The sequence below is a fragment of the Cibotium barometz genome, chromosome 62, assembly GCF_041138505.1.
Source record: "Cibotium barometz isolate CiBa-2024 chromosome 62, ASM4113850v1, whole genome shotgun sequence".
NCBI lineage: Eukaryota > Viridiplantae > Streptophyta > Polypodiopsida > Cyatheales > Cibotiaceae > Cibotium > Cibotium barometz.
This window is the reverse complement of record NC_141107.1, coordinates 35,766,296-35,785,289: the sequence shown is the minus strand read 5'-3', so window position 1 is coordinate 35,785,289 and position 18,994 is coordinate 35,766,296. Positions and strand designations below refer to the sequence as shown.

At 40.7% G+C, this 18,994-nt stretch overlaps 1 protein-coding gene across 8 annotated transcripts in view; it reads right to left on the bottom strand.

Moving 5' to 3' along the window:
• LOC147604415 (uncharacterized) overlaps positions 1–18,994 on the bottom strand; it is a 146,060-nt gene that overhangs the window by 64,937 nt on the left and 62,129 nt on the right. The gene's annotated exons all lie outside the window — the stretch shown is intronic.

Genomic DNA, 18,994 nt, shown 5'->3' with positions numbered 1-18,994 from the left:
TGTTTAAAAGAATACAAACTTTAAATGGTAAATCAATCAAATAGATCACTGTAACAATCAATAGAGAAGCCGGGGCCATACCTCAACCCCTAAGAATGATATATAATTGAAAAACAAAATATGTATATACCTTATAGAAATTTGTCGTTTATCGTTGCCTTTGCTCGTTAACAAGAGCTTTAGAACTTGACATATGAGAATAGAGTCTTCTAATACCTTGTCCTTTGATTGAAATCATCCAATAATCTCCAAGCTTTATCTCCTCTTACTCATATTGTGATTCTTCTCTCTTTCTAAGATCTATGGCAAAATAACCTTCTCTAACAGGACTACGGTCTACTATTCTTTCTCTACAAGAAAAGCTATGGAGTTTTGGTCTCTTCCTCCGAAAGACTATAGCAATCTAAGCTTCTTTTCTGAGATATTAGATAAGAATGAAGGGATATATACATCTCAAACTCTAGGATTACCTTGAGGCTACTTGCTGCCTTCTCACAGTTTTTTCTAGGTAGAGACCCTGACAGAAACAGCAAACTGTTTCGGCCATAACTCTCTGATAAAAACTCAGAATATGGTCATGTAACCAGTCAAAAGAACGGGAAGGCATCTGGTCTACAAGCCAACGCGGGCAGAATAGGCAAAAACGTCTGTATATAGCCGCAAACGCACCATCTTTAGAAACGCGTTGTTTTTTTCCACATTTTTAGTATGCATGGACTCTAAATGTGTAAAAGTACTCTAAAAATGACCTCTTATCACCTAAAATCGAAATTCTATTTTTGGGGATACTTATCTCTTAATAGGACTATTCTTATGTTCTTATTTCTCTTAGGATTTTTGGAGCTAATATTTTTATCCTAACACTTTTCTAATGTTTCTAGCCTTATTGTCTCACTCTTTCTAATTACACTCTCTTTTCTTATTGAAATCTATATTAAAAGAGACACATACATACATGGCTTGGGAGGGACGTTACAATCTCCCCCACTTAAAAGATTCGAGATGTCCTCATCTCGCGAGCTGGGGTAGTATCTAAGTGAATCCTCTTGTCTCTTTCAAATTGGTGTCCCCACCACTAGGTAAAAATTCTCTTTTATCTAAACATTGTTCTTAAAGAGTCTTTTATTTCATGTGCTTGGCTCGTTTTGTTGTGCCTCCAAAAGGTCTTTATTATTCTAAAATTAATTGGCCTTATTATCCTAATTTCATGCATCATATACCTCTCATATGATATGAACCTTCGAAATCCTTATTCTATACCTCCATGTAATATGGTACTTAATAAATTATCATAGAAAAACGTAAGGAAATCAATCTATTACGTAATCTAACCTATGATAACAATTTCATAATCTTAGTATCGTCTTGTAGAATACCTCTATTCATCATGCACACTACTTCACATGAATCTTGCACCAATCCTCTTCTATTTACTCACAGAAATACTTGTTGAATTCGGTTTAACCCTACTATCCCTATTTCTTGACCTAATTTTTGCTCTAGCTCATGATTCCTTGTAGCCAAGGGTGGGCTTGACGTTCCTCTTGAATTAGGGGACCTCTTCTTGATTAACATGGAAGGACTCATGTTCTTCTCGACACTTTCTATATATATATATATATATAAAACTTTATCACAGTCTCTGGCTATAATTATGGCTTCTGAAATAGAGGATGGTTTTACATTCTTGATGAGGTTATTCAAAGGTAGATTAAGCTTCCAAATGAATCAATGGAGAAGAGTTACCTCATCCATCTCTGGAGCAAATCGGAGAAGTTTAGGTGGTATTCTTTTAGGGTCTTCCTTTCTTGGGTTAGCTCCAAAAATTCATTCATTTTATCCTCTTGAAATCCTAGAGGACAAAACCTTTCACGAAGGTGTACTTTCATGGCATCTCATATAACTGATTCTAGCTCCAGTGGTTAGATTGACAACAGTGCTTCCAACTAATTTGGCATTTCGTACGATTTTTAGACGCGAGCAAGGGTGAGCTTGCTTCTTTCATTGTATCCATTAAAAGTTCAAAACTATCAAATACTTATCATAGCACCACATCTAAAGGCATTCTGGATTAATATATGTGAGTTCTTCATTTTTTTGAGAATTTCACATTTGGTGCCTTGGGATTGACACATCTGGTGCCTTGGGATTGACACATCCAAAGATTATCAGGATTGACACATCTGAGATGATTAGTTTTCTAAAAATTACACATCTAGTATCTTGGGATTAACACATCTAAGAGCATGATCCTCTGGGAATTACACATCCGAGACCCATGTTTGTCTGAGATGGGTTCAAAATCTTGGATGATTGTCCTAGTCTAAAGCATCCAATGGATGGCATTCACATGACAACTATTCAAACCTTAATGGAGTTATAATCTTAATAATTTATAATATGCAAGTTAAAGAGATATATCTTGAAAATTTTTCTAAACAAGTTTCGGTCTATCCTTCTAGTCATTCAGTCTCTCACTAGTTTCTTAATTTGATCATATTATAAATTATTAAGATTATAAACAAACATGTTCCTTAATTAAGGTCCTTTCACAAGGTTTATTAAAACAGCCTTTGCCTTTTTCCACAATACAATAATGCCAAAGATAAGATTTATAAAAATAAAGTTTAAACATGAATCAATTTCATACAAGCCAAACTGGCTCTCTTATTCTTTTCCTTTATACCGCCGATGATCTAGAATTCGGCCTTCCAGCCTCCACATGCTGGGCAAAACCCTACGGGACCATACACCTCATCGTCGGCCGCTGGCGAGGACTCAAGCCGGCCTGTCGCCCTTGTTGGAAATAAGTGCACACTAGGTGTACTATTTCTAGTCTAGTTTCACTTAAGTCTTTGTGTCTTGAGTCTAGTGCCATGTGGCACCTCTACATTTATCCCATAAGTCAGTCTACTCAATCTTGTACTTCTCACCTATATATTGTAGGTGTCACATCAATGAAAGTATCAATCTTGTGTCTTGTCTACACTCATCTCAAGGTAACTCTTTGTATTTCATTTGCTCTTGTTTTATTTCTAGTTTTGCACTTGCTTTTATATTTCCTACATGGTATCAGAGCTAGGTTGCCTGCCATAGCTTCTCCCTAGCTGCGCTCAGCCTGTAGGACCAGCCGGTTCCACTCATCTCATAGCTGCGCCAACCTGAATCTGCTGTCCACCCTGCGCCGGCTCCATTTATCTCAAGGCTGCGCTGACCTGAATCTACTGTCCACCCTGCGCCGGCCTGATTTCAGTAGCTGCTGCATACTTCTGTTGCTTTCGTGAAGCTGCTACTGCTCTCTCACTTGGAGCTGCTGCTGCCCGCCATACTGTTGCAGCCCATCTTTGGCTGCCTTCTTCATCAACTCAAGGGTGTGTATCATCTCAAGGAAGCTGCAGATCGACTGTCCTCCTAAACGAGCTATTTTTTTGCTGCATTCAGTTCTGCCATTGCTTCCTCTTGAAGAGTCTACAAGGTAATTGTGCATTGTCTCCATCAGTTTGCTGATTAGTCCTTTTTTATCTACAAACTGCTAGTTCCTCATGCTTCGATAGGCTGTCAAATGCTATGGCCTTGACAAGTGGTGAGAGAGCCGGCTTCTAAAAACAGTTTGGATCTCTTCTTTCATTCATTTCTGCAATCTTGTAAGGGAATAGACACTGCCCTTGCATTTTAGCAAGAGGTAAGACCTTCCCACATGGCCTCTTCTACTCATTCTCTCATGTCTATCGACAAATTCAATGGCTCCAACTTTCATACTTGGCAAATCAAAATCACGTGCCATCTTATGAAAGAAGGTCTCTGGGACATTGTTCACCATGCTGCTCCCGAAGATTCCGACATTGAGCAAGTTATCACTTATGCTCCCACTGCTAAGAATGACAAAGCCTATGCTATCATCCTGCTCGGTCTTGGAGATGATTACATTCATCACATCTCCGACATACAGTCTGCTTCTCGAGCATGGATCACTTTGGATACCCTCTTTGGACCCCGCTCTAAAAATTCTAAGATTGCACTTATGATCTCATTCTTTGATCTATATATGCAGGAGGGAGCTAGTATAGCCTCTCATGTCAATTATTTTCGCAGTCTTATGGTTCAGCTTGCTTCAGTGAAGTCCCCCATCTCCGAAGATATTGCTATTGCTGTGCTTCTCAAAAGCTTACCTGATACCTATGCTACTCTTGTCACTACCTTCAAGTATCACAATAATCCTACTCTTGAAGGTATCATCAATGCTCTCCAAGAGGAGGAAAGAACAAAACAAAAAAAGGTAACTGACACTGCATTTTTAGCAAAGAAAGGAGGATCTAAGGTAAGAAAGCCTTGCACCCATTGTGGAAAAACTAATCATTTGGAGAAGGACTGCTTCAAGGCTCATCCATGCACCATTTGTGGCCGTGATAATCACCGGGAAAAGGACTGCTACTCTAAAACCTCTACATCAGCCCCTGCATCTGCCTCAGCACATGTTGCTGCAGCATCTACAACAGCAGATCTTGCTGTTCATTCCTCACATGATGAGGAATGGGCTTTCTGATTACTTCACCTTTCTTGTCTACCACTTTGACCACCGATGATGTAGGTCAAGGGGTTCTAGTGTCTTACTCATTATGCTTTTTGACCTCTCTCTTGTCCCTACCCAAGAGGCAGCGATTGCCCTTGAGGAGGGGTTGTCTTCAAGGTCCATCTGCTTGTCTACAGTCAGTCATCTGTCTATCTATCTGTTGTCTGTCTATCTATCTGTTGTCTGTCTAGTCTTGTCTGTCTATCTATCTGTTGTCTGTCTATCTGTCTATCAATCTGACTGTGTCTTGTTTTAGATCCATCTTGTCCCTACCCTTGTGGACCCATATGAGGATATCACTTGAGGAGGGGTGTCTCAGGATCTTCTTGTCTCTCATGTCTTGTCTCTCAGTCTATCAGTCTTTATGTCTATCTTCTAGTCTTGTCTTTTTTGTCTTCCTCCTAGTGTCCACTTAAGGAGGGTGTTGGAAATAAGTGCACACTAGGTGTACTATTTCTAGTCTAGTTTCACTTAAGTCTTTGTGTCTTGAGTCTAGTGCCATGTGGCACCTCTACATTTATCCCATAAGTCAGTCTACTCAATCTTGTACTTCTCACCTATATATTGTAGGTGTCACATCAATGAAAGTATCAATCTTGTGTCTTGTCTACACTCATCTCAAGGTAACTCTTTGTATTTCATTTGCTCTTGTTTTATTTCTAGTTTTGCACTTGCTTTTATATTTCCTACAGCCCTCTCAGGCTCCATCGCTCGATCCTCCCGCCCCTCAGAGGGATGTCTGCACACTAGGGTGGGCTAATTCACCGCACTAGCCTGGGCCCTCAGAACTAGGCAGCATCATCACAATCACTTGCCTCAATCGGCAAACCTCATTCTCCCAATGGTATGAGGGATACCATGGGCCAACTCCGGGCCTTACTAACGTCTCCGCCGTCCGGCTACACAAGCACAAGAACGGGGCAGCGTCAAGGCAGGGAGAAGTTGTACCTGTACCTTAATTTAACCAAGATAACAATCCATTTACTCACTAAACCATATGACTAGAATCCATGTTACCTTCTTAAGAAAACAATCCTTTTCTCACACAGATTTTTGCATTTCAACTTGAGATTGCGATAAGACATTCTTTATTAAGACATATGCTGTTGTTTAAAAGAATACAAACTTTAAATGGTAAATCAATCAAATAGATCACTGTAACAATCAATAGAGAAGCCGGGGCCATACCTCAACCCCTAAGAATGATATATAATTGAAAAACAAAATATGTATATACCTTATAGAAATTTGTCGTTTATCGTTGCCTTTGCTCGTTAACAAGAGCTTTAGAACTTGACATATGAGAATAGAGTCTTCTAATACCTTGTCCTTTGATTGAAATCATCCAATAATCTCCAAGCTTTATCTCCTCTTACTCATATTGTGATTCTTCTCTCTTTCTAAGATCTATGGCAAAATAACCTTCTCTAACAGGACTACGGTCTACTATTCTTTCTCTACAAGAAAAGCTATGGAGTTTTGGTCTCTTCCTCCGAAAGACTATAGCAATCTAAGCTTCTTTTCTGAGATATTAGATAAGAATGAAGGGATATATACATCTCAAACTCTAGGATTACCTTGAGGCTACTTGCTGCCTTCTCACAGTTTTTTCTAGGTAGAGACCCTGACAGAAACAGCAAACTGTTTCGGCCATAACTCTCTGATAAAAACTCAGAATATGGTCATGTAACCAGTCAAAAGAACGGGAAGGCATCTGGTCTACAAGCCAACGCGGGCAGAATAGGCAAAAACGTCTGTATATAGCCGCAAACGCACCATCTTTAGAAACGCGTTGTTTTTTTCCACATTTTTAGTATGCATGGACTCTAAATGTGTAAAAGTACTCTAAAAATGACCTCTTATCACCTAAAATCGAAATTCTATTTTTGGGGATACTTATCTCTTAATAGGACTATTCTTATGTTCTTATTTCTCTTAGGATTTTTGGAGCTAATATTTTTATCCTAACACTTTTCTAATGTTTCTAGCCTTATTGTCTCACTCTTTCTAATTACACTCTCTTTTCTTATTGAAATCTATATTAAAAGAGACACATACATACATGGCTTGGGAGGGACGTTACAATCTCCCCCACTTAAAAGATTCGAGATGTCCTCATCTCGCGAGCTGGGGTAGTATCTAAGTGAATCCTCTTGTCTCTTTCAAATTGGTGTCCCCACCACTAGGTAAAAATTCTCTTTTATCTAAACATTGTTCTTAAAGAGTCTTTTATTTCATGTGCTTGGCTCGTTTTGTTGTGCCTCCAAAAGGTCTTTATTATTCTAAAATTAATTGGCCTTATTATCCTAATTTCATGCATCATATACCTCTCATATGATATGAACCTTCGAAATCCTTATTCTATACCTCCATGTAATATGGTACTTAATAAATTATCATAGAAAAACGTAAGGAAATCAATCTATTACGTAATCTAACCTATGATAACAATTTCATAATCTTAGTATCGTCTTGTAGAATACCTCTATTCATCATGCACACTACTTCACATGAATCTTGCACCAATCCTCTTCTATTTACTCACAGAAATACTTGTTGAATTCGGTTTAACCCTACTATCCCTATTTCTTGACCTAATTTTTGCTCTAGCTCATGATTCCTTGTAGCCAAGGGTGGGCTTGACGTTCCTCTTGAATTAGGGGACCTCTTCTTGATTAACATGGAAGGACTCATGTTCTTCTCGACACTTTCTATATATATATATATATATAAAACTTTATCACAGTCTCTGGCTATAATTATGGCTTCTGAAATAGAGGATGGTTTTACATTCTTGATGAGGTTATTCAAAGGTAGATTAAGCTTCCAAATGAATCAATGGAGAAGAGTTACCTCATCCATCTCTGGAGCAAATCGGAGAAGTTTAGGTGGTATTCTTTTAGGGTCTTCCTTTCTTGGGTTAGCTCCAAAAATTCATTCATTTTATCCTCTTGAAATCCTAGAGGACAAAACCTTTCACGAAGGTGTACTTTCATGGCATCTCATATAACTGATTCTAGCTCCAGTGGTTAGATTGACAACAGTGCTTCCAACTAATTTGGCATTTCGTACGATTTTTAGACGCGAGCAAGGGTGAGCTTGCTTCTTTCATTGTATCCATTAAAAGTTCAAAACTATCAAATACTTATCATAGCACCACATCTAAAGGCATTCTGGATTAATATATGTGAGTTCTTCATTTTTTTGAGAATTTCACATTTGGTGCCTTGGGATTGACACATCTGGTGCCTTGGGATTGACACATCCAAAGATTATCAGGATTGACACATCTGAGATGATTAGTTTTCTAAAAATTACACATCTAGTATCTTGGGATTAACACATCTAAGAGCATGATCCTCTGGGAATTACACATCCGAGACCCATGTTTGTCTGAGATGGGTTCAAAATCTTGGATGATTGTCCTAGTCTAAAGCATCCAATGGATGGCATTCACATGACAACTATTCAAACCTTAATGGAGTTATAATCTTAATAATTTATAATATGCAAGTTAAAGAGATATATCTTGAAAATTTTTCTAAACAAGTTTCGGTCTATCCTTCTAGTCATTCAGTCTCTCACTAGTTTCTTAATTTGATCACCCTGTGTTTTCCTCACAAAAGGTTTTCTCCCCAATCTAATTTCTCAAATTTATTGTACAAATATCTTGCGTGTGCACCCCCAAGATACAAGCACAATTTCATAAGATGATTGTCTCAACATGTGAGGATATTCAAATCACTTCTATGGCCAGTAGAGATGATTGATTCGTCCTCATATGATAAACAATCACTTGTTTTAATCCCTTTGATAGTTAACCTTTGAAAAACAAATCCTAGGAACTAAGATCCGCTCTGATACCACTTGTAAGGTTCCCCCCTTCCACAAATAGGGGAAACACTTAAGATAGTCCGCTAAGTCTTATCTTAGAGAAAATTTCCTACTCATCGACACCTTGACCATACAGAGATTCAAGGATACGATTCATAGGTAAGACCTAGTTCTATCCCGTAGGGGAAGCGTGGTCTTCTAAAATCAAATCACCCATAGGGTAATTGATCACATAAATTGGACAACTACAAGACTTGATTTCTAGAGGCAACGCTTTTTTCCTCATCCATGCAAGGCACAGCCGCTGGCCTAGTCTTCTAGAATAGAGTTGCCCGAGAACCTATTTATCTAACGTAGGGCTTTCACTTAATATGTTGGAAAGCTACCCGACTAATCGGGTCCACCCGTCCGTAGGATGGTGCCGTCGGGGCATTCCATCCTCCCACTTTCCACCCTACTCACGCGTCAATTTGTTTTCTAATTAATCCTACCACACTGTTTGACATAAACAAACATGTTCCTTAATTAAGGTCCTTTCACAAGGTTTATTAAAACAGTCTTTGCCTTTTTCCACAATACAATAATGCCAAAGATAAGATTTATAAAAATAAAGTTTAAACATGAATCAATTTCATACAAGCCAAACTGGCTCTCTTATTCTTTTCCTTTATACCGCCGATGATCTAGAATTCGGCCTTCCAGCCTCCACATGCTGGGCAAAACCCTACGGGACCATACACCTCATCGTCGGCCGCTGGCGAGGACTCAAGCCGGGGCCTGTCGCCCTCTCAGGCTCCATCGCTCGATTCTCCCGCCCCTCAGAGGGATGTCTGCGCACTAGGGTGGGCTAATTCACCGCACTAGCCTGGGCCCTCAGAACTAGGCAACATCATCACAATCACTTGCCTCAATCGGCAAACCTCATTCTCCCAATGGTATGAGGGATACCATGGGCCAACTCCGGGCCTTACTAACGTCTCCGCCGTCCGGCTACACAAGCACAAGAACGGGGCAGCGTCAAGGCAGGGAGAAGTTGTACCTGTACCTTAATTTAACCAAGATAACAATCCATTTACTCACTAAACCATATGACTAGAATCCATGTTACCTTCTTAAGAAAACAATCCTTTTCTCACACAGATTTTTGCATTTCAACTTGAGATTGCGATAAGACATTCTTTATTAAGACATATGCTGTTGTTTAAAAGAATACAAACTTTAAATGGTAAATCAATCAAATAGATCACTGTAACAATCAATAGAGAAGCCGGGGCCATACCTCAACCCCTAAGAATGATATATAATTGAAAAACAAAATATGTACATACCTTATAGAAATTTGTCGTTTATCGTTGCCTTTGCTCGTTAACAAGAGCTTTAGAACTTGACATATGAGAATAGAGTCTTCTAATACCTTGTCCTTTGATTGAAATCATCCAATAATCTCCAAGCTTTATCTCCTCTTACTCATATTGTGATTCTTCTCTCTTTCTAAGATCTATGGCAAAATAACCTTCTCTAACAGGACTACGGTCTACTATTCTTTCTCTACAAGAAAAGCTATGGAGTTTTGGTCTCTTCCTCCGAAAGACTATAGCAATCTAAGCTTCTTTTCTGAGATATTAGATAAGAATGAAGGGATATATACATCTCAAACTCTAGGATTACCTTGAGGCTACTTGCTGCCTTCTCACAGTTTTTTCTAGGTAGAGACCCTGACAGAAACAGCAAACTGTTTCGGCCATAACTCTCTGATAAAAACTCAGAATATGGTCATGTAACCAGTCAAAAGAACGGGAAGGCATCTGGTCTACAAGCCAACGCGGGCAGAATAGGCAAAAACGTCTGTATATAGCCGCAAACGCACCATCTTTAGAAACGCGTTGTTTTTTTCCACATTTTTAGTATGCATGGACTCTAAATGTGTAAAAGTACTCTAAAAATGACCTCTTATCACCTAAAATCGAAATTCTATTTTTGGGGATACTTATCTCTTAATAGGACTATTCTTATGTTCTTATTTCTCTTAGGATTTTTGGAGCTAATATTTTTATCCTAACACTTTTCTAATGTTTCTAGCCTTATTGTCTCACTCTTTCTAATTACACTCTCTTTTCTTATTGAAATCTATATTAAAAGAGACACATACATACATGGCTTGGGAGGGACGTTACAATCAAGAGCATATGGCTCGATATCATTCACACCCTCCGCGGTCAGTGGGGGAAGCTATAGGGAGGTTCCGACCGCATGTGGAAGTGGCGGGAAGCCTTCTTGAGACTCTGGAGGCCTGGCCCTTTCCTCACAGATAGAGGCGGTGACTCCATTTGACATTACAGACCACCTGTATGGTAGTTCCCCCCCCTTCCCCCCCCCCCCCCCCCCCCCCTCGGGCACTTTGAGATAGCCTTCTCCTCACAGAGCAGCCAGCCAGAGGAGAAGCATCTCTTCCCCTTTGATCATTTGTCTCCCGCCCTTATATGAGGTGAGGCTGTACTTAACTAATTTAAGGATCTTTTTCCCGGGAAAAAAAAAAAAGGAATGCTAAAAAGCCCTACTCCAATGAATACTTTCCTTTCGCAAGGAGTTGCCTCTATCTGGAGGTCTGCCTGACCAAGAAAGATGACAAAGAAGCATTTGCTAATCATGTATAAGCTTAGTGGAATAAGGGCAGCTCACAATCTGGCCTTCAAATCTTCGAAATATGACTTCTTGGTGAGAAACTATCCAATCCCAAAAAGCTTTTGTTTTCGTAGTCGCAATCAAATGTGCTAGCATTAAAGTCCAAGGTTGCTTTTGGTGAAGGAATTCAAGAAGTAAAGTTTCCTTTCTTGCAATGACATGGAAGTTTCCTTTCTTGCAATGACATGGTAGCGAATATTGAGTATATTCAGGCCTCCATGCATTTTGGGAGTGCATACAAGTTCTCTTTTTTGCAATTTGACAGCCTTTTCATCTGTTTTTGTCCGCCATAAGCATTCTAAAGCTTTGGACATGAAACTGTCAATATCCTTATTTGACCAAGGCATAAGAGGCAAGTGGAACTGAACATGAGCCATGATGATGGATTGGACAATACACAGCCATACATGTGATGGCCATGTCGACATTTCCAATATTCAATCTTATGATTCAACTTATCTATGACCCATTTCCTTTCTTAATTGAGAGACACGTTCCATCCAATAGGATATCCAAGGTGTTGTACAATCTAGTCTAGAGGCAATATGAAACCTCGCCAAAGAATGGAATACCAGTCACATTTTTTAAGAGACGACAACTTGGACTTAGTAAAATTAACCTTCAATCCAACAGCTAGTCCATACAGCTTCAAAGCATTCATGATTGCATTGACATCATGTTGTGTGTTTTTGGGAAAAAAGAAGGAACCATCTACATACACTTGACTAACAAATTGGCTAGCTCCTGCAATGTCAATATCATGTAGCTTCCCTTCTACAATCAAATTGTCCATGTACAAGAGAAATGGGTGAGTAGCTATTGAATAAAGCAAGGCACTCAGTGGACATCCCTATCTCACAGATCGTCCAAACTTCCATGGAGCAGAGAGTTCGTTTCCAAGAATACATTGGGCTTTCCCTTCCTCATACAACCAATATATGATATTCCTCATTTTTGGACCAAAACCCATTTTGTCCATCACTTGAGCTATGAATTGCCATGAACACTGTCAAAATCCTTTTCAATATCTATTTGCATGATGAGTACATCCTGATTCGTATATTTAACGTATTCAATGCCTATATAGGCATTTGCAATATTATCCATGATTTGTCGCCTAGGCACAAAACCATATTGAGCAGGGTGCAGCCCATCATGAAGCTAGCAGCTTGCAAGAGAGCCAACAAATAATTAAGCACTTCATTTTTAAGTGAATCCCGATACTCAAGAAAACACTCTATTGTCAAGTCATCCCAGCCAGGAGATTTCCATTTCCCTAAACCATGTAAAAGACACTTCCATCTCCAATGCTTTCTGAGGTGTAACAATTTGGTTAACCTGCTGTAAAAGAACATGGCGCGCATGATGTAGGATTTGCTGTGATGGCTATGTAGGGGCAGCAAAAAGGGCAGTAAAATGGTTCAATACTTCTGTCTCTAGCTAATGTTTATTATGAGTCTATGAATAGACTGACTAAGCCTGGAACTATGTAGATTTTTAAAGAAGGCCTTTGAAGAGCAACCTTTATCCTTGAGAGATTTTTGTCTTGCCCTAATTTGCCATTTTTGAAACTTCTTGGCATCATTGCATTTCAGGCAATTTTGGGCCTCTAGAAGGTCATCCTGCTCCTGAGTATCTAGTGTCCTATATTGACTATACTCAATCAGTAATTATATTGTTGATTTTGCAATCAATACATTTTCCCTTTCCATGCTCATATACCATTTCCCATATTTTCGAATGACATCCTAAAGTCTGATTGCAAATCTGTACCATGCTAGATCTACATCTATCTACATGTAAAGCTTTACAGGCTGAATTTCAGCCTCCCCCAAAAGTACATTTTGCCATGTCCTTTTCTTAAAAGCAATCATGTGTGATCTATGAGAGCTATTGTCTTCATAGTCTATTGATTTATTAAAGTCACCACATAAAAAAGCATTTGTGACTCATGGATAAGCTTGTAATTGTTGCCACATTTGAGCTCGCATTGCAAATGTTTGCGAAGCATATACAGTAGCAAACTCAAATATTTCACTATTCACCATACATTGAATGATCATCCATCCTCATGCCTAACCAAAATGGCAGTGCCAGAAAAAGCACAATTACTAGCATAGAAGATACGAAAACCCGTAAAGCTAGCAATTGCAGGATTCACATGGCACTCTTCATTCAGATCCTCTTATGGTTAGACAAATTGCCACTGATTTCTATCGCCAATTTCTTAGTGCTGAGCCTCACCCTGATTTGAGACATAGGTCACAGATGAAGGTTTGGAATGTGTTGCCACATTTGATTATTGAGGAGATGTGTGCCATTCTGCATGCCCCCTTTTCTATGCAGGAGTTCAGTCATCCTCTTCATGCCTTACCTCATGGTAAGTGTCCAGGGGAGGATGACCTCTACTCTATTTTTTTCATTACTTTTTAGGATGAGATTGGGTCTAAGATCACATCGGCTCTCTAGGAGATGTGGGACACAAGGTCTATGCCTTCTTCTCTCACTAAGAGACTTATCTATCTTATCCCTGAGAGTGGGGATAAGACATTGATTGGCCAGTGGAGACCTATCACCTTACTTGGGACTACATATAAGATTCTTGCTAAGGCAGTGAGCATTAGATTGCAGCCAATTTTGCAGGATGTCATTCATGATACTCAGAATGGATTCTTACACGGAAGGAGCATCTTTGACAACATTTTCTCGTTTTGGGAGGCCGTGGAATGGGCCAAAGCGAGTAATCAACCCTTAGTCATTCTGCTCTTGGATTTTGAGAAGGCCTCTGATAAAGTGGATTGGGACTTCCTTGACGGTACTCTTAGCCATATGGGTTTCTCTCAGAGATGGATCAAGGGAGTTTCATGCATGTATTGTGATGCCCACAGTAGTGTGCTCGCTTGCGGTGATAGAGGAGAGCGGTTTCAGATCTCTCGCTCAGTACGGCAAGGTTGCCCTTTAGCCCCATTAGTTGCAGAGGCCATGAGCATCTTCCTCCACTCCACTACTAGTATTTCTGGATTGAGGTTGCCTCTTCATAGTCAAGAGGAGTTGGTTGACTTTGAGTTACCTAATGACACAGCCATGTTCTTGGAGGCCACACACATATGCTTATGTTCCTTCCGGGTAGCACTCGAAGAGTTTTGTTTGGCAGCAGGGGCACTCATTAACTGGCACAAATCTGTTGGCTTTTGGATTAGTGACTCACCAAGAGTTGCTTGGGGTGCAGACCTTGGGTTCACTTGGATCAGTAGAGGATGCACTGCTAGATATTTGGGATGCCCGGTTGGGGTTGATATTTCTTCTACAGAGTAGTTTGCTCCGGTACTTATAAGCATCCAAAAGAAGCTTCTTCATTGGAGCTCCAGGAGATTAAATTTAGCTTCCAGAGCTTTGGTGGCTAATTAGATATTGCTTGCCTCGGCTTGGTTTATTGCCTCTTGTTGGTGCTTCTCTCGTGCATGCATTGGTCAATTGTGGAGATTGATCCACAATTTTCTTTGGTCGGGTTTGGATGGCACCATAGACACTCGTGCCAGGGTAGCTTGGCTCACAGTTATTCACAAGAGGGGGGGCTGAATACTGTTGATCCGGATGTTCAGTGTAGGGCATTGCTCTGTAAACTTGTGGTCAAAGGTTTCCTTGTCTCATATTTCCGGATGTACACCTCGTATTAGGAGAGATTGGCTGCCCAGCACATGGTTTTTGTTCACAGAGGCTGATATCAGGACACCATCTTCCCCTCTTATTGCAGCCATTGTCAGAGCATGGAGAAGCATGAGACCATTTTTGCGACAAAGGCTTCCTAGGTCTTTGGATGAGGCTGACCGACAACCTATTATGTGGAACGAATTCATCAGGGATGAGGCCGGTCGGCCACTTGGTGCATCTCGTTACATGCAGTGGTCAGGATGGGAGAGATGTGCATCTCGTTACATGCAGTGGTCAGGATGGGAGAGATGTGCATCCACAGTTCTTGCTTGGAAGACCTTTAAGAGTCTTTCGGTGGATCGGAGAGCTACATCCATTCACAATCTTAGGGGCTCTCGCATACATATTGATCAACTTGATGCACCTATTCTGCATGATTGGCTCTATAGGGCCCTTCACGGCGGAGACTATCATCCGAGTTGATTGGGAGTCTTTTCGAGGATAGGCCTATCTTTGCATGTCATTGCTCTCCCAGACCAGGAGGCTACAGATTGCATCATCTATTCTATCATACCTAGAGGGAGATTGAGGAGATGTAGCATGGAGGGGATCATCCCAGCTAGGCTTAGTCCAGTGACGATTGTTGGTTGTTCGGGGAAGCATTGGTTCATTGATCCTTCTCCTCACAAATGCCAGGCTTCTCCTAACTCGACAAATGCATAAGATCCCTACTCTCAGGCCTCATTGGGAGAGCTATGATATCTCTCCAGTGATACAGCCCAGATATTGGCATAGGCTTTGGAATTCATATAGAAGGAGCCAGATCTCTCATTTCTTTTGGTCATTTGTACATGGTGGTCTCCCCACCAATCAATTAGTGGAGATCAATTTTTGGTGTAGCACCTACCTACCCGAGATGTGCGGCAAATTCTAAGACTGTACAGCATTGTTTATGGGGATGCAATACTGCACAGCACATTTGGGGTTCTATAGCCCAACTTATGGGCAAATTGAGTGCCCACGCCATGTACGTGACTTGAGGGGCAGTTGCTTGGCTTTCCCAGTCTAGCCCGCAGCTTTTCTACGAGGGCAGTGGTACAGACTCTGCTATTTTCATTCGTAGAGGTATTGCCCAACATGGTTTACTGCAGGATGTCCCTCACTCTGATTAGACACCCCCCAAATAGAGGATTAACACCAGTTGGGAGATTGTTGCTAGTATTACAGCATGGTAGATAGATCTTGAGAGCTAGATGCACGGAGGCTATAGAGGGTGTCCAGATTTTTGGGTCTTAGTGCATTAGTACTATATGGGGTATCATCCATATTCTCATGGCTACTTGGGCTCATCTTCAAGGGTCCTCTCGTTTCGCGTAGGCAAAGCGCGTTGTATTTATGCGGGAGCATAGTAGTTAGGGGGTCGTTTGAAACAGGTTTCCTAAAAGTTTCAAACGTGTTTTAAACGGGTTTCGTAAAATCAGCCCAAAGTTTCCTACAAGTTTCCTACCTACAGGTTTTTGCATGTACAAAATTTCAAATATATATTGTATCAAATATGTAAAAATAACACTAAATGCATAGAATACATGGAAACATCAATTTGAAGCCTACAGTCTTTGAATCACAAATAACAAAAACCATATAATCATCCATCATCAATGTCAAATGATCATGATTCAAAGACCATGGTCCACTATCCATGATGCATGATCCAATCATCTATCAAAAAAAAACCATGCCACCAATCATCCATGCCACCAAAAAAAAAAAAAAAAAAAAAACCCATACATGACACTACATAGGTTAAAACTTATAAGTTTGAAGTATTCATGTCACATGAATCATGATGAATCAACAGCCATGGCCCAATGCCCATAAATAATACAAAATAAATAAGACTTGATGAGGGAAAGCGGTACACGGAAACCAAAAAAGCCTTTATCAAAAGAGTCGCACAGATTTCAACGTTAGATTTGGGGCAAAAAAAAAAAGTCAAAAAATTTGCTTGAAAAAAACGTGTTTCCTACAAGGAAACGTTTTTCACGTTTCCTTCCCTATAGGAAACGCGTTTCCTAACTACTATGTGCGGGAGTGGGATCATGGCATTTTCTTTTCCTCTAGTCCCACCGGTCTCTCATGGCATCATGATGCTCCTGAGTGGTTGAAATCGCCTTACATATTGGGGTGATTCTATTCTATTTCAGCTTATAGCTGTGATTGTTGTACGGTTTTATCATACTTAATAGAAGTCTCTTTCCTGAAAAAAAAAAAAAAACCCCACAAAGCAACCTTCCCTCCCAACAAAGGAATGTTAGTTGTGTTCTTGTACGCAAACAATGTGCGTTTGAGTTCTATGTATGTAAGCCCAAATCAGCCTCCATTTATTTATTTGACAGAGGCCTTATACATTATATGTCAAACATCTAAGTGGTATATACATATTTACATGTTTTGTAGTGGGAGCAACGGCTCTTAAGTTTCCACCAGCATGGCTAACTGGCTCCTAGCATAGCCATGCTCAACATTAACCATAGCATCAAAATCACTCGCATTTCCAAGGTTATGCACAACATTTGCAAGGAGCAGTGTTTGGGTTTGCTCATATAGGGGATCAGCTCTCACACATGCCAACCAAAGTCGACCAACCCCCGTAACGTCATTAGTTATTTCATTAGTATTATGTCCATTAGTCGAGGCAACCTATGTCCAATTACGCGAGACAGTAGGTCTCGGTCTTATTGTTTTTTCGGGGGTCTTCCAAGCATTTGTATCTTGATTTTCTTTCTCCTTGGGTTTTGGCAAAGGAGAACTAGTGGATGCAACTTTCATTTTGCCTTTGTCTATGTTAACATTTGAGGCCCGCTGTATATTTTTCCCCTTTTGCAGGTGCATTGTTCCCACCAGCGTGTTCTCATTCGATTCCATTGCAATGGCTGGTGGTTGCAATAGCACAGTCGACACTCTGATTGCATATGACCAAATTTGCAACAAGTGAAGCAAGAGCCAGTAAATCTTCCCCATTTAAGTTTAAAGAAGACATCCTGGGAGGGCATGCCAATCATCTCCACATCAAACGCAACATCTGATGGTGTGGGTTTATCAGTATCCCACAATATGCAAAACCTATTGACATTTCCATTCGAGCGCGGGAGGCATACAGCTTTACCCAATGCTTTTGCCAAAATTGGTAGTGCAGCCCCGCAATAAAGCGGGAGGTCAACTACCTCCACCCATGCAGGGCACTTGTTCCTTATGCAACTCTTCTCAGTTGGCAGCCAAGGGTAAACATGCACTAGTTGCCGACTATTAAACAAAGGCAAATTTTCCAGCAGTGTTTGTTTGTATTGCGGATCTGTGAATATCACTTCAAAAAAGCCGTGGTCAGCTTTATGCACACCAGCTACAAAACAACCCCCAAGCAACGCCTTAAGCCATTGTGCAACATCTGCTGGGTCTGGAATTTTTGCAAGGAAAAAAAGAACTACAGCCTTCTGAGCCAAATTCATCATAGGATTAAACATTACTATGTCCAGGAACTTTGACGCGGAATTCAGGTGCAGGAGTCTCCCAAACTTTTTTGATTTCAGTAAAACCTTCATGGAGAGTGTCTGCAAGCAAATCAGGATTGTCACAGTGCAAAGGGAAAACATCTGAATCAGGATTGTCACAGTGCAAAGGGAAAACATCTGAATCTCCAATGAGAACTTCTCTCCTCTTTATATCACCACGCTTGAAATTTTGTATTGAATCCATAGCTGAGAGGCTTTACAAAAAAAAGGGGAAAAATCCTGAACACACACAGACATGCACAGAGAGCAGGGGAGAAGAGACAAAGGGCAACCAAATATAACTACAGACACATACACAGAAAACGAGAGGCTGAGCAGAAACAGGAGTGAAGAGAAAAAAGCTTGCAGCAAAATCGAGGCAGTGTAGGTCAGCCGGCAGCAGAAGAGGACGAGCAACAGTAATCCAGTAGAGAGCAGGAAGGAAGAAGCCACACACACACACACACACACACAGGGTAAGGCGAGCAGAGAAGGAGCGGGAGCTGGATGTGAGGCAAGAAGAGCCCGTAACTTTAGAACATCGGTCGCGAGGGGCTGACAACATCATGGCTGCGACGAGGGGGGTCTAAAACTCTATCCTGGTCTCGCGAAGGGGAGAGGAAGGGGTCAGCTCTCAAGCTCGGAGGCAGCTTGACAGGTGCACTCCCAACACCACCACCCATCGCCCCAACCCCCACACACACACACA